Genomic DNA, 13,886 nt, shown 5'->3' on the forward strand with positions numbered 1-13,886 from the left:
TGATCTTTTTGTGTATAGCCAATATGGTACATTAATACACTTATATATACCTATCTATTTATAGATAGACATATATCTATCTATATATAGTTATATATATATATCCTCAGGTTCTGTTTCAATTGTGACTGTTTGCTACTTGGTATATAATTAACTGGTGTCTGTGCTATCCCCAGACATCACTGCAGCTGCCTTATCGACTTATGTTACCACTGATGCTTTAATACGCCAATTATCCTAGCACTAGGTTTTAGTGCTTCATATGTGAGTACCTGTCTTTTAAATAAAGGAAATGTTTTAGCCATACAGTGTGCACTATATTATCCTTTATATTTCATGTCACTACGGATGCAAAATTTAAAGCTACTGAGTGCAGATTGTCAAAAAGAGGTGCCCGGTTTTCCACCCAAGATTCCATCTATAGCCACTACTTGTGGTGAATGCCTGTGTGACCCATCTGTTAGCTCAGGGGTCCAATATTTAAGGTGAGCGGTTTGGCTAGCAGGTGGTGGGAGCACGGATTAAGGAGCACTTCTGTATTTGCATGAAGCACCCTTATCACCGCAGAGGATTTGCCTTTCTATCAAATCTACATTTCCTCTCTTCGTAATAGAAGATTATATGGACTTATGTCATGCATATATTATTTTTAGTCCACTGATTACTTCATTAGCGCTGCACTGTATTTCATTTTTGTATTTCTGAAAGGGTTTATATATTTGCCTTTAGTGTTCAGCTGCTTACATTAGTATCTTAGGTTGTGTTTTTGCGTTGACTGTTTCTCTCGATATCCACTTTGTGCTATTGTTCTGTACGCCAGCTACATCAACACTGGGTTTCCATTGAAGAGGCAACCTTGGGGCTGTTTAACATGGGTCTTACTTGATCAAAGATTCTGATCCTGATCTCAAAACACCAGGTCATCAGCATTGTCGGTTGGGGTTGAGTTAAGTGGGACCATTGTTCAGGTCTCTGCTTTATAAACAGCAGAGCTTGCATAGAGAGAGAGAGAAATCACCGCTCTCAAAGAGGTCTGTGAGGAACAAACGTTTTCTCCATGCTGGAAGTAACAGGTGCAGGCAATGCTGGTAGTTAAGAGGTAAATGAAAAATCCTGGACAGCCGCACTCAAAAGAAATCTTCGATCTTTATTTAAATATGATCATAAAAATACATGCCACAGCATCACAAAGCAGGAAAGCTGACGCTTTCACACTGTAGTCAGTGCTTAATCATAGCTAAATATCACATGAATGAATCCCCTATGTAGAACGATATGAACAGCATGAACAATTTCAACTACTTTTGTTCATTTATCGTTCTACATAGCAGAGCTGGATGAAACTGGAGACAGCATGAACAGCTCCAATCACTTTATTACATGCTATTTCTGTTGTGTTGTATGTTTGATTTTCAGCCATTCAGTTAGATGCAGCAACATTTGTTGTTTTTACAACATAGGAGCTGGATGATATTGGACACAGCATGAACAAATTCAACTACTTTTTTACATGCCATTCCTGTTGTGTTGAATGTCTTATTTCTAGCCATTGGTCATGCCCTTAACGTAATATATATCTTGCAATACGGGATAACCTTTGGCCATTTATGTTTCAGTTAGATTTAATAACATTAGGTTTTACTGTCTTATATAGCGGAGTTGAATGTAACTGGAACAAATAATTTCAATTACTTCATTATATGCCAATTTTTGTTGCGTTGAATGCTTGATTTCTGGCCATTCAGTCAGATACAACAATACTAGTTACAGCGGAGCTGGATGAAACTGGAGACAGCATGAAGAATTCTAACTACTTCATTATATGTCATTTTTTGTACTAAATTCTTGATTTATAGCCATTGGCCATGCCCTTATTGTAATGTATATTTTATTATTAGCATTTTATCGGTATCTGTTTATGTTATTGTGTCTATAGCGTTGTATATGTGTTCACGAAGAAAAATGTTTTTATACATTTTTTTATATATATTTTTTACATTTTGGATCTAAACACATGGAAAGATTATGTATTTTTACATTTATATACACCATTTACGTGCGTTTAGGCTATTGTCCAACATTTATTCTTTGTTTTACATATACACATGCACGTTATTTGTACATCTATTTTGTATATCCTCTTCTTTTCTAACCTCTCCACTTTTTGGAGTTTGGTCAGTATGATATAATTATATTATATGTTTGATATCTATTAAGGATATTCATTCATTTGGATATACACACACACATTTTTGAGCTTCACTTTTTTTCTTTTTCCCTTTTTTTATCACTCATTTTATGCATAATTTTTTGAGTCAATATTTTTCCACAGCAAAGAATTTTTTACACTTCCTTTTGGCTTTTTTTGCATTTTTTGCATCTTTTGCATATTTACCTTTTTCATTAATTATTTTTATTCACTTATATTATTCAAAGGAATTTCATAGGCACAGTTTCAGTTCCCACTTCCATTTCAGTCACAGCTTTTTTATTGGTATATATAGGGGATTCATTCATGTGATATTTAGCTATGATTAACCACCTCAATACAGGGCACTTTCACCCCGTTCCTGCCCAAGCCATTTTTCAGCTTTCAGCCTGTCGCATTTGAATGACAATTGCGCAGTCATGTTACACTGCACCCAAATGAAATTTTTATCATTTTTTCCCCACAAATAGAGCTTTCTTTTGGTGGTATTTGATCGCCTCTGCGGTTTTTATTTATTGTGCTATAAACAAAAGAAGAGGGACAAGTTTGAAAAAACACAATATTTTTTACTATTTGCTATAATAAATATCCAATTTTTTTATTTTTTTTTTAACAAATTTTTTCCTCAGTTTAGGCCGATACGTATTCTTCTACATATTTTTGGTAAAAAAATCGCAATAAGCGTATATTGATTGGTTTGCGCAAAATTTATAGTGTCTACAAAATAGGGGATAGATTTAGGCTATGTTTCCACTAGTGCGTCCCCAAAGTCGCACGATTTACACTGCGACTTTGCGATGCGATTTGAGGTGTGATTTGTTGCGACTTTAAAAACAACTTTGTGCGACTTGGATGTTCTGCGATTTAGTCATAGTGATGTAATTCCTTATCCTGCTTAGTTACTTCCCCTTCCTCTTTCATTGTCACGTGTTGTATGTTTGTTAGCAAACATGTTGGCTATGCAATATGTTGGGTCAGCAGTCATTTTGGCTGCTGTAGCAGCATTTATAGATGAAGAAGAGGAGGATAACCAGAGGAGGAGAAGGCATATGTTTTGGATCCATCCTATCATCGCCCAAAGGGAAGTGAGAGGCCAGTTTGGGGTCCTTTACAACGACCTCCGTGCTCATGAAGACAAATTCTTCAACTACACAAGGATATCAATTAGAAGGTGAGAACATTTTTTGATGTCAACGTGCAAATGCTGCCAGATATATTTATGAAAATGTGTATATGCCTGGTCAGTATGACTCTTTTTATAATTTTTAGGTTTGAATAGCTAGAAGTGTTAACTATAACCTGATCAAATTGTTTAAAAAATGGAACTCGATTTTTAAATGTTTGATTTTTACATGGTCAATGTAGATAATAGCCATATTTTTTCTCTTTACAGTTTTGATGAATTGTTGGCTTTGCTCTCTAGCCATCTAGAGCGACAAAACACAAGAAGGAGTATTCCAGCTGTTGAAAGACTCATTATAACATTGAGGTAACTTTTCATACCTACTTTTTCTTCTTCTTAACTTCTATGTGGCATTTGGATATCCACATCATTCTTTCATCCTCTTTACATGAAGTAAAAAAATAAATACTAGCATGTAATTGTGCGTGAGATTGTTTTTACAATATTAACTTTGCCTCTACATCACCAGTGTCTTTCTCCTGCTCCTCTTCTTCCTTCACTTCCTCAGGCACATCCTTCCTAGCTCATTTTTTTTTAGTTTATTGAAGTAGCTTAGTGTAAATATGTATCATTATAATAAACTGTATGTACTTTTCCATTTTAAGTACCTGGCAACTGGACATTCCTTTGCAAGTTTGCATTATGAGTTTTTGGTTGTCAAAACTACTGTCAGCAATATTGTCCACGATACCTGCAGAGACATCTGGAATGTCCTTAGGGATTTGGTCCTGAAGAAGCCCACTTGCGAAGATTGGTGCAAGATAGCAGAAGTTTTCTGGGATCGTTGCAATTTCCCGAATTGTCTCGGGGCAATTGATGGAAAACATATGAGGGTAGTGATGCCCATCGGCAGTGGAACCAAATAATTTAACTACAAAAATATTTTTCTTTTGTATTACTAGCAGTGGCTGATGCCAATTATTGTTTTCCAAAGATCATCGTTTGGAAGAATGTTGAGGGAAAATGGTCTGGACCTGCCACAGGACTGTCCATTGCCAGGAACAAATGGGCCGCCAATGCCATTTGTGTATGTTGGGGATGAGGCCTTTGCTCTCAGTGAGCATCTATTAAGGCCTTATTCCAATAGGTGTCTGAGTGAAGAGAAGCGAATCTTCAATTACGGTTAACGAGGGCAAGAAGAGTGGTAGAATGTTCATTTGGCATTTTAGCCAACAAGTGGCGTTTGCTACATACACTGATTAATTTAAAACTTGAGAATGCAGTAAAAGCAGCATGTGTGCTTCATAATTTTGTTAGAATTCATGATGGCTATCTTTTTGAAGATTCCCTCATGCACGATCTGGAAGGTGCACAATGGAGTGCCAGTAGGGGCACCACCAATGGTGCCACTGTGCGTGAGGGATTCTCGTCGTATTTTATGTCTGCTGCTGGTTCTGTCCCCTGGCAGCAGGATGCCATTGCATAATGTATGTCATGCATTTTATTGTAATATTATTTAGATGTCTGTTATGTTTCATTGCATCCAAATGCAGAATAACAGGTCTTTAACACAAATTCGAAAAAAGGATAAGTAGAAACTGCATAATGTAACCAGAATAATTAATTATAATAAATAAATAATTTTATTTTCCTGAATTTTGTGCAAGAATGCACCAAAAATTTTTTTTTTTTTTGGTTTTGGTGAACTACACCATTTTTTTTTACTTTTTAACAAGCACAACAAATATTAAAATAATAAAAGATTTCACTTTGAACAACACAAAAATAAAAGTCATAGAAAAAATAAAATATATAATCTGAATCTTTTTTACAAGACAAATCTTTTTGCAAGAAGGCAAAAATAAAGAAATAAGTTCCATGAACTCAAAAATTCAACAGTTGTTGTTTTGGCCTCCACAACCAACCCAAAAAATATAGAACAAGTCTTAAACCCACATCAAAAATAATAGAAAATTACAATTGCTCGTATGTTTTGTTTTCAGTGGTCCCGGAAACTGAACTATTGGTTGGTCCAGGGAAATCCACTGATGGACCAGGGTAATATTTCCTTTCAAGAAAAGGCGGAACCTGACTGGGTGTAGGCTGCCCAAGTTGGTGAGTGGTTGGGGGGGCAAGGGTAGAGGTAGTGGGGGCAGGAATTAGATGCAACATGCGTGGCCTTGAGGGATTCAGCATATTACCATACTGGTCACAGTATGGACGGTTTATTGGTGGAGCATACTGTGTACTTCTTGATAAGGGGGATATTGGGGAAGGGGGGTTGCATATATGCTGAGGATGTTGTTGGCCCCTCACCCACAAATGATTGAGCAGTTGACATCAAAGCCATCCTGAGTGCACATTTTTTCTCAGGGGGTACCTGTTTACATATGCCTAAAATTACAGTGAGAAATGCTGTGTCTTCACACTGGTTTTCAGCCATTTTAGTGGACATCTGACTGACTACATCTAAAATTTTATCCATGGGTTTCACAGGCCAGGCACTTCCCCTTGAAGATCTTCGCAAAGGCCTAGAGACATTGCTAGGCCCTGGTTCTGCATCCTCCTCATTCATTGAGTTTGATGTTGACCTTGATTCATCTACGAACAGTTCCTTGTCAACATTGTCTTGGAATTGTTCTTGCTCCTCCTCCGCAGCAGCTTCCTCTGACTCATCTTCTGCTGCCAAACCCTGTGTGCTGTCTTCCCAGCTTGCTTGGGTTCTGAAATACAAATCACATATTTTTAAAGTAAGCATTACAATTTGATATGTACAATTCGTAACATATGCCTGCTGATAACTTACTCTCGCATTTCCAACACTGGTTTTAAAAAATCAAGATCCCCTGCATGGGCATATGGGGCTAATCTTTTTGAGCCGGAACCACTCCTTCCTTCTTTTAACTTTCGTAAGTACCGGTTGTAGCAGTCTTTGAGACTTCTCCATCGAGTTTGTAACGAGTGCATTACAAAACATAAAGCAAATAATAAATTAAACCAAAAAATTTTATTAACTGCCTATAGGTCATTCATTTGCTAGGCTGCATAATTGATATGGATGGTGTTAAAACAACCGCTAAATATATTACCCATGATACCTGCATAATTTGCCATGTGCTGAAGGATGTTGACAGGGCCATCTTTAATAGTATTTAATATTATTAGGACCGTGGTCAAATATTATTTGCTGGTCCACACACACACACACACACACAGATTTACTTTCCTGCAGCCACAGGTTACAGGAAAGTAACTATATAAATTCCACCATCAACACAGATAGTGTTGACAGGGGATTCCCTCCTGCCAAACCATTGTGATCTCCTGGCAGGAGAAGTGGTCCCCACCAAGAAAACACAGTGCACATTGTTAACACACACCCATTGGTTGCAGATTATTTAAATAGGTGCAAGGCGCAAAGTGCTAAGCAGCATATATCAACCACTTACTTTTTGAAGAACGTTCTGTGGCTGATAAAGAGTCCCAGGTCTCATAATATATGCGAGCCACTTCCAACCATGCTCTCTCCTTCTTTGCATGATCTTTGTAACCTGGATCTCTGAGGTCATATATTGCCGGACGTTGTCTGACAAGCCTAATAATTTCCTCATTGTCATGAACTTGTCGCTTGTTTTTTCTAGCCCTAGGCATGCTTCCTGCTGTCTTCCACACTCACATACATCAATATAGGAAGTGATGTATTTGGGAGGAGCAGAGATCATGTGCTTCCATAGACTTCCGTGGAAGTCGCAACAAAGTCGCGGTGTCAGACATGTACATACGATGCATTGCGACTTAATACCTTTCTATGGAGAACAAGTCGCACCGAAGACGGAACAAAGTAGTGCAAGAACCTTTTTTGGAGTCGCTGCGACTTGAGTCGCACCAATTAGAACGGGAACCATTAAAATACATGGGTTTTGACTTGTCATGCGACTTGACATGTGTCAAGTCGCAAAACAACTCTCAGTAGTGGAAACAGAGCCTTATAGCATTTTTATTATTTTTTTTTTCCTAGTCATGGCGGCGATCTGCGATTTTTATTGTGACTGCGATATTTAGGGCGGACATAGCAGACACTTTTGACACATTTTTGGGACCATTCACATTTATACAGCGATCCATGCTATAAAAATGCATTGATTACTGTGTAAATGTGACTGACAGGGAAGGGGTTAACACTAGGGGGCGATCGAGGGGTTAATGTGTGTCCTAGGAGGTGATTCTAACTGTGGGGGGAGGGGACTGACTGGGGGAGGTGACCGATCGGTGTCCCTGTGTACAAGGGACACACATCAGTCTCCTCTCCTCTCTGACAGGACGTGGATCTGTGTGTTTACACACACAGATCCACAGTCCTGCTCGGTTGCTGGACAATCGCGGGTGCCCGGCAGACATAGCATCCACCGGGCACGCGCATCGGGTGCGTGCCCCCTAGTGGCTCAGGAAGGCGGTCACGTCAAATGATGTCCGCCCAGAACGAGAGCTGCCTCATCCCGCCGTCATATGACAGTGGGCGGGCAGCTAGTGGTTAAGCACTTTCCTGCTTTGTGATGCTGTGGCATGTATTTTTATGATCATATTTAAATAAAGATCGAAGACTTTTTTAGGAGAGCTTGCATACTAATCCCTCATCTGCCACCCATGAGTATAATTCAATCAACATTTCTTTTGGTTTGGAATCTCCTTGACTTTGTATTTTATGAATTATATAATTTGTTATGTATCCAAACCATGACAAATCCCCATTTGCATTCCAGGTATGTAAGGAAGTCATGCATGGAATTAACTTCATCACATGGCATTGATCAGGTGTTTTTTTTTTTGCAGCCTCCACTGATTGGTGGCAACTTTGTAGGTATAGGTATCCAGGAGCCTTTTCTGTAAGTCGTTTAAGATGACTCCAGGTGCTTTTTGGGGACGAGTATTCCCAAGGAAGGTCCTGGTCGGGCGATGAGACCGGCCTGACTTGGAATGAACCCCCCTTCCAGTGCCCGGTCATTACTACTTCCGATCACTGGTTTGAACGGTGGTGGGGACCTCATTGCGCTCACGCATGCTGCAAGGAAATAGACGGTGTGAGTATCACTTACGTATAGAAATATATATATATATTCTGGTGAGCTAAAAAATTTTAAGTTATCTTTAATTTAGCGGTTGCCAATCATGATCTTTCAATCACCAAGGAGGGGTATGTGGGTTAGTCCTCCAACAACTGTAATTGGGACTTGGGATGGCAAGCATGTAATTGATTGCTGTGCACCCATCTCTCACTGATTACACCATTCCGCGGAATATGTAATTTATATGCCACGTGGGGAGATCCTGTCAACAATGTTAAATGGACCTCTCCAGGAAGGCAGGAATTTCCGTTCCTTGACCTGGTTCCTCAAGAAATTGTAGAGATATACCTTGTCCCCAATTTCATACTCCTTCTTGGTGCTCTTAAGATCATAGTATGTTATGGCGCCAGTTGCGGCTCTTTCAATATTTTGCTGGGTGAAGGAAAAAGCATTTTGTAAGTGTTTTCGTGAATCCTCTATGTATTGGTGGGTTGTGGTGGCATTGACCACATTATGGTCGATAGTGAGGTACAATAGGTGTTGGGGCAGGACCATCCGCCTTCCCGTCATAAGTTAAAAAGGTGACATATTTGTGACCGTATTCGGGTTTGCCCTTAAGGCCATTAGGACTAAGGGAAGCTTTACATCACAGTCCTTGCCTGTTTCCTTGACAAATTTCTTGAGTATGTTCACAATTGTCTGATTGTACCGTTCTATTCCACCACTAGAGGCGGGCCGATATGTGATATGCAATTTCCTTTTTGCTCCCAATATTTTCCACAGTTTGGTCATTACTTCACTAGTGAAATGTGAACCCCTATTGGACTCTATGCTCTGGGGAAGACCAAACATGAAAAGATATGATTGATTAATAGAGCGGTACATGTATCGGAGCTGTTATTTGATGCTGGAATAAATTCAACATACTTGGTAAATAAACAAGTCATGGTTAGCATATATCGATTTCCTTGTGAAGATTTAGTTACAGGTCCAATGAAATTCATTTGAAGGTCGGACCAAGGCATGCAGATCCCCCTTTTCTGAAGGGGTGCCCTATGGGTGGGTGAAGTTGGTTGAAATTGAGGACATATTAAACAGCCTTGGCAGTACATCACACAATATATGAGGCCAGTAGGCGTAATCCCGGAGGATCTCATAGCTGATCCTTTCTCTGCGGTGCCCGGAAGTAGGGACGTCATGGGCATGCTGTAGCATTAAACCTCTGAATTTAAGTGGGACTACCCATTGTTGGAAACCCCCTTTTGAGGTGCGGATCAACAATCACTGATGCAGCGTAAACTGGGATTTGGATTTCATTAACATACGTACGTCTTCTTTCTTTCTTGACTAAGGCGATTTTGGTCCGGATGTTCTAAATGTTTATAAAATAAGCCAATTATTGGGCCATCTTTTAGGGCTGTAATTAAGTCTTCACTGGGAGCTTCATGACACCATTGCAATAAGTTTGAATCATCAGCTTGAGCTTGATGTCTAGTGACAGCTTCTAACTACTGTACCCAAGAGATGATCTATGTCTAGCAACTCAACTGTTATGCCGCGTACACACGGTCGGACTTTTCACCTACAAAAGTCCGACAGCCTGTCCGACATACTTCCGGCGTACCTTCGGCGGACTTGCGGCAGACTTTCTTACGAACGGACTTGCCTACACACGACCACACAAAAGTACGACAGCCTAGTACGCGGTGACGTACACCAAGTCCGACGAGACTATAAAACGGAAGTTCAATAGCCCGTACGACACCCTTTGGGCTCCTTCTGCTAATCTCGTGTTTATCTCGTGTTAGTAGAAGTTTGGTGAGAGACGATTCGCGCTTGTGAGACTCGTATTTTTCAGTTCGTTTTAACTGTTGTTCAGTCTGTGCTTGTGAGGTTTGTATCTGCTTTTCAGTGCGTTTGGTCAGTTGGCATTGAGAAATCTTTGTTTTATTGGCCGCTCGTTCCTGATTTTCAGGTCTCTCTTCACAGGCCTTGCTGTTCTTCAGTGCGTTCTGTTTAGTGCGTTCTGACCAGCCGACCGTTTTGAAACCATGTTACCTGTACGTACTCGTCGTCGAGCTCGTGCATTGTATGTGTTTGGTGCTGTAGTTTATTCTTCAGCCCAAGACCAGTCCATGAACAGGGCGAGGAGGAGTTCATGGACCAAGAATTGGTTGCTTCAGCGTGACCAGTTCTGTCACATGCCTTTGCTCCGTGAGATCCGTGAGAATAATCCTGAGGATTTCAGGAACTTTCTCCGGATGACGGACCCCGTTTTTGACCGTTTGGTGGCTTTGCTGACCCCCTATATCAGCAGGCAGGATACCTGCATGAGGCAAGCCATCACTCCGGAGCAGAGGCTGGTCGCTACCTTGCGGTATTTGGCCACAGGGAGAAGCCTGCAGGACCTTAAGTTCTCGACAGGCATCTCCCCCCAGGCTCTGGGGATCATTATCCCAGAGACCTGTTCTGCCATCATCCAGGTCCTGCAGAAGGACTATATTAAGGTAAGATATTTTTCTTTTATTAGCATCACATGGTTTTTTATGTAATCTTTGATAATGTAATGTATTTCTTGCTTCAAACACTACTTACCATCATTGCAATATAGTGTGAATGTCCCCTTTTTATCCTCACACATGCTGGATTTTTTTCCTGTTATTTTTTGTCATGCATGTATATTTTCCTTCAATAACCTCCCCAGCATGCAGTGATGGGAACATATCCACCTAGTCTACTCATTTTGAATGTATTTTGTTTGAGTGTATTTAGTGTGCTTATAATTAGCAATTAGCTAGATTTCACAACCCCCCCCCACCTAAACTCACTCCAAATAGTGTGCTGCTAATTAGCAATTAGCTAGATTTCCCAACCCCCCCCCCCCCACCCTCGTAAAAATTTGCTTGAATGTTCTGTGGTGTTGATTTGTCTAAAGCAAATATATGTTGCACTTTGCAAAATGCATGTGCACTCTACAAGTGCATTTGTTCCAGTGCTTTAGTAAATGAGCAGAAGCTCTGCTGATTTCCATCATCAAATCATATGCAAGCCTCAAAGTGTTTTCATTAATTGCCCTTGCATGTGATTGTGTACTCCTTGCAACATGAATGCCTTTTTACATTACCTCATTTACTGTAAGCTGGTTAGCAACTGCACCTGCAGAGTGCGACAACTGCAGTCTTGTAGCCTTTTTAGTCCCTAAATTCCTGCGTGTCCTAAAAGTAATCTTTTTTAGGGATTTCACAACCCCCTAAAATGTAATCAATGTTCCATCAGAGGGGGTGAGCAATCTGATAAGTGTGCCTTTCCATATTAGTTATTCCAGAAGAATTAAATTATTTAATGTTATACTGATGCTGGGGAATAATGTTTTTAATTGTCTAATTTTCTTGCAATGTTAGCTTCCAAATTAATTGATTTTGGTCTTCTTGTTTGATTCCCCAGTTTCCTTCAACGCCACAGGAATGGCAGACTGTGGCATCCCATTTTGCCAGCCGTTGGGACTTTCCCAATTGTGGAGGGGCTATAGATGGGAAACATGTCCACATCGTGCCACCACCCCATTCGGGGTCATACTATTTCAATTATAAAGGGTTCCACAGTATTGTTTTAATGGCGGTGGTGTCGGCACACTATGAATTTTTATATGTGGACGTGGGGAAGAATGGCCGGATGTCGGATGGAGGAGTATTTGCCCAGACGGAGTTCTGCCAGCGTCTCCAGAGTGGTGGCCTGGGATTGCCACCTGATGCGGATAATGTGGAAGGACTCCCCTTTGTCTTCATTGCCGATGAAGCCTTCGCTCTGAGCAAGCACCTCATGAGGCCATTCCCCCAAAGAACCCTCACCCCGGAGAGGAGGGTTTTTAATTTCCGGCTGGCCAGAGCTAGAAGAGTGGTTGAGAATGCGTTTGGAATTCTGGCCAGCCGGTTCCGCCTGTTTCAAACAGCCATTAATTTGGCGGAATACAAACTTAATTTTATAATTTTATCGTGCTGCATTCTGCACAACTTTTTAAACAAACATTCTCAGAATTATATAGGCACAGTTGGGCCTGAGGCCGGACTTATAGATGCCAACCTTACGGGCCTGGATACTGTCCGTACTGGCTTGGCCCCCCAAAGTGCCCGTCAAGTTAGACAGCAATATGTTAATTATTTTATGGGTAGGGGGGCCATTGCAATGGGCCAGGATATTTAATTTTTTACAATAAAAAAAATATTGATGAAATCTTGACAACTTTTTGACAATTATAACCAAACTGATACTGAGCATTGAAATAACAAACCACACATTTATTTAATTCCTATAAGGAGATGTTTTTATTAATGGTTGTTATGCATTCAGTTCTGCATTTAGTATAAAATGTTCATAGACAAAAATATAATGATATCTTAATAATTTTGAAAAATATAATTATATTTAAATATTTCTACCTAATCCACAAAAAAAATATTTTTGGCTTTTTGATTTTCGCAAACAGGCTTTTTTTTTTTTGTTTTTTTTTTTGTTTTTGAAAATCAAGTTTTTTACTTTTTTTGGTTTTTTTAAATCAAGTTTTATTTTTTTTTTGGTTTTTGAGAAAATCAATTTTTTATTTTTTTTTGTTTTTTTAAAATCAAGTTTTTTATTTTTTTTGGTTTTTTTAAAATCAAGTTTTTTATTTTTTTTGGTTTTTTGAAAATCAAGTTTTTTACTTTTTTTGGTTTTTTTAAATCAAGTTTTATTTTTTTTTTTTTGGTTTTTGAGAAAATCAATTTTTTATTTTTTTTGGTTTTTTTAAAATCAAGTTTTTTATTTTTTTTTGGTTTTTTGAAAATCAAGTTTTTTATTTTTTTTGGTTTTTTGAAAATCAAGTTTTTTACTTTTTTTGTTTTTTTTAAATCAAGTTTTATTTTTTTTTTTGGTTTTTGAGAAAATCAATTTTTTATTTTTTTTGGTTTTAAAATCAAGTTTTTTATTTATTTTTTTTTTTTTTTTTAAATCAAGTTTTATTTTTTTGTGGATTTTTTTATGTATTTTCGAGAAACAGCCCTCCTTTTTTAAATTAGGTTAAACAGCCATTTCTGTTCAGCCAAAAAAATAAAGAGAAGGCCCAGAATGGGGTCAGCAAAACAGGAAATGAAGGACATGATTGATGTTTTGGGGTTTCAAAAAGGGCATTTAGATTCGACCCAAAACATCAATCATGTCCTTCATTTCCTGCTGCATACGATCCAGCCGATTACGCATTTCATCGATGTCCTTATTCCAGGCCATTATTTGACCAATTAGCCGTTGGGCACTTTCTGAGGTGAAAGAGTCACTTCTTGTACCTAAAGTGGAATGAAACCAAAAAATTTATTTAGAAATATGCACACATACATAGTTTACCTTACCATAATAAAGCTGTTGTCTCAGACACTGACCTGGTGGGGTGCCCATGTAGCATAATTCCTCCACATCCTCGGGGGTGGCACTGTTGCTTGAATCAAGCACAACCAGATCCCCT

The sequence above is a fragment of the Aquarana catesbeiana genome, linkage group LG06, assembly GCF_042186555.1.
Source record: "Aquarana catesbeiana isolate 2022-GZ linkage group LG06, ASM4218655v1, whole genome shotgun sequence".
Taxonomy (NCBI): domain Eukaryota; kingdom Metazoa; phylum Chordata; class Amphibia; order Anura; family Ranidae; genus Aquarana; species Aquarana catesbeiana.